This window comes from Convolutriloba macropyga, unplaced genomic scaffold, assembly GCF_964194025.1.
Source record: "Convolutriloba macropyga unplaced genomic scaffold, txConMacr16.3 SCAFFOLD_3500, whole genome shotgun sequence".
Lineage (NCBI taxonomy): Eukaryota > Metazoa > Xenacoelomorpha > Acoela > Convolutidae > Convolutriloba > Convolutriloba macropyga.
In genome coordinates, this window is record NW_027450474.1 from 2,501 (window position 1) to 5,966 (window position 3,466).

The 3,466-nt window shown below is 40.9% G+C and overlaps 1 non-coding gene and 1 pseudogene across 1 annotated transcript in view; both read right to left on the reverse strand.

Moving 5' to 3' along the window:
• LOC142355932 (large subunit ribosomal RNA) overlaps positions 1-1,230 on the reverse strand; it is a 3,525-nt gene extending 2,295 nt beyond the window's left edge. The window contains exon 1 of the ribosomal RNA XR_012761328.1: positions 1-1,230. This exon is cut by the window's left edge and continues 2,295 nt beyond it. This is a non-coding gene — a ribosomal RNA (large subunit ribosomal RNA).
• Positions 1,231-2,913: 1,683 nt separating this feature from the next.
• Positions 2,914-3,065, reverse strand: LOC142355931 (5.8S ribosomal RNA; annotated as a pseudogene).
• Positions 3,066-3,466: the final 401 nt, after the last annotated feature.

Here is a 3,466-nt window from a genome sequence, read left to right on the forward strand (position 1 = left end):
GCAAGTAGTTAGGCGCCTTAACCCAACTTTTGGTTCATCCCACATCGCCGGTTCTGCTTACCAAAAGCGGCCCACAAAAAGCTTGCATTCATAGTCCAAGTGCAATTAAGTCACAAGGACATCTCACCGATTTATAGTTTGAGAATAGGTGAAGGAAAAATTTTCCCCATTCCTCTAATCATTCGCTTTAACCGATGAAATTGCTTTGCGAAGATTTTTCAATCTTGCTCAAGCTTTTGCTATCCTGAGGGAAACTTCGGAGGAAACCAGCTACTAGATGGTTCGATTAGTCTTTCGCCCCTATGCTCAGGTCAGACGATCGATTTGCACGTCAGAACCGCTTCGGGCTTCCACCATGGTTTCCCGTGGCTTCGCCCTGCCCAAGCATAGATCACCATCTTTCGGGTCGTGTGCTACTTGCTCTGGATCAGTCATGCAATAAGAGCAAAACCGTCCGTGGTTGCGGGACACCGAATCGGCGCCCTCACCACACAAAGTAGTGCAATTCATAAAAATTACACTGTTCACTTTCATTTCGCGTGTGCGCTTTCAATGAGCGACAACACTTGCAAGCAACTCACACTCCTTGGTCCGTGTTTCAAGACGGGCTGTAGAGAGCATTGAATAGGAAGTTGAGGTCAGACAGGCAATCAAGATCAATTTATCTCATTTTGTTTAGAATCAACAAGAAGAATTCCGAGGAAAACTTCTGCTCGATTCATTAACAAGATTTGCCAAAAGACGACAACTACACTACTCGGTAGCCGAGAATATAATATCAAGGCATTGAGTATGGTAACGCTCACTCCAGTTCCCCTTCAACAGTTTCACGTACTTTTCACTCTCTCTTCAGAGTGCTTTTCAACTTTCCCTCACGGTACTTGTTTACTATCGGTCTCGCTTTATAATTAGCTTTTGGAGAGACATATCTCCAGCTTCGAGTTGCACTTTCAAACAACTCTACTCATAGGAATGAGCCATTATGACTGGTATCGAAAATGACCTTTACAGGATTTTCACCTTCTTTGATGCTACTTTCCAGTAGACATCAGGACAAATTCACCAGTCTAGCATCAAACCATACCGGACACCGAGAAATGTTGCCATTTCTCTTCCCGATGAGCTTTTCCCTGTTCATTCGCCATTACTAAGGGATTCTCAGTTGATTTCTTTTCCTCCCCTTACTGATATGCTTAAGTTAAGGGGGTTCTCTCGCCCAATTCAGGTTATGTAGTTGATTGTCTCTTAATTGGTTCACTGACCAATATGAGACAGAAACCGATTCAGCAGTTTTGTTCGCTACTACTATCAAACACAGGTCGAAGTTTCCATTCAGTCATTAATTCCAACTTTCAAATGTTGTTGTTTCAGCTTTCGCTTACTAGAAGCAACATAATACTCGCTGCAATACAGACCTCGGGAAACCCTCACCGTGAATAAGGTTCACTCACATATTTCACTACATTTTGCGTGGGATTGGAGATGAGGCTACTCGTTCTTGCTCAGTACTAGGCTGAAAATTAACGAAACTTCGTTACAAACGTTCACATGTTGATGTTTCCGCTTTCGCGTACTCGAAACAACATAATACTAGTCTTTGTAATTTAGTTTCATAATTTCAACTGTTCTCATGCAGAATTTTTGCTCATTCTTATCCCAAATTTTGACCTGGCTACTAGTTACACTCCTTGTACTTATTGCAAAATGACCACAAATTTCAACAGCTTTCACATGTTGCTGTTTCGGCTTTCGCTTACTACAGTCAACATAATACTCGTTGCAAAATAAGTGCTCGGCATCTGCAATTTTCCAAAGACGAAGTTTCGCCAGTTCAATTTTCGCTCGCCAATTATGGCTACTAATTCACACGGTACTGAGCTCAACAACATTAAATTTGTTCAGCAAGACTTTCACATGTTGATGTTTTGGCTTTCGCCTACTAGAAGCAACATAATACTCGTCTTGTTAGCTCATTCAATGAGAATAGCTTTTCCCGTTGAGAATTTTTGCCTTCAATTGGCGTTGTAGTGAGTTTGGCTACTCAGATCACCAAATACTTGTGACAATTCGAACCAGAAATGTTTTCAATTTTCACATGCTGATGTTTCGGATTCAACCTACTAGAAGCAGCATAATACTTGTATTCAACAATTTCTGTATCAAATCCCAGTTTTCTCTGGTGCATCTTTGCCAAACTATTCCAAACTGCCTGAGTCTGAATACCAATTACAGGTACTAGTAAATGCACGTTACTAAGGACTATATAGTTCTAGGTTACTGTACACAACGACGTTCACATGTTGATGTTTCAGCTGCCGCTTACTAGAAACAACATAATACTTATCGTGCATACCTTTCCATAACTTGTCCTTTTCAGATGCATTAGTTTCCCTTTGTCTTGGCTTCTACAGTCAGACTGGCTACTAGTAACAGCACAGTACTAATCACATATCGTTCTACAGTTTGCAGACAACTTTCACATGTTGATGTTTCAGCTTTCGCCTACTAGAAACAACATAATACTCGCTGTATACATTTGTAGTTCTCTATGTAACTTTCATGTGAAGAAGTTTCGCCAGTCTTTTTGACTGTCTCAAATCTGAGTCATGCTTAGGCTACTAGTTGCTTCATAGTACTTATCGCCTCGAGATCATTGAACAAAACTTGATTTTCACATGTTGCTGTTTCAGCTTCCGCTTACTAGAAACAACATAATACTAGTCTCATTAAGTTCCGTCTCTTTGCAATTTTCTTATGAAGAAAATTCGCCATCACAATGACTCCAGCAGTTCTTGATCAAGGAATGCAATCATTGATCAGAATGCTATTATTTGAATCGGTTCTGCTTTAAGTGTTCCAATTTTATTGGAAGCACCAACAATAGAACATCAATGTGTTCAATCGAGAGTTATATAACCCTGAATCGGACGCAGTCAACAGCCGAAGCCGAGACCGCCTTTTGCGTTAGAGAGGTCGGTAAACAAATCTTGCGATTCATACCGAATTAACACATATAGCTGTGCTCCTCTTCGTAAAGCGAGCCAAGTGATCCCCTGTTGAAGGATGTATTTGGACCAATCTAGTAGCATTTGGTTTCCAACAAGCTCTCCCAAGTTAGCTTACTTATTGGGCTTTTCAACCAATTCGGTTGGCTACAAGCATCATCAAAGTACTAGCCACAGTTTGATCGCAAAATTCTACGACTTTCACATGTTGATGTTTCGGCTTGCGCTTAGCCTACTATAAGCAACATAATACTAGTCATATCATAGAGCGTGATCAGCTTGTGACGTTCTCATGATGAAGTTTCACCAACAGTGTCTCACTTCGAGCTTAAATCCAGCTACTAGTAACTACACAGTACTGACTGCAACGATAACTTTTATCTATACCTTTCACATGCTGCGCTTTCGGCCAGGGCCTACTAACGTCAACATAATACTCGATATAAACTTTTGTTCATGAT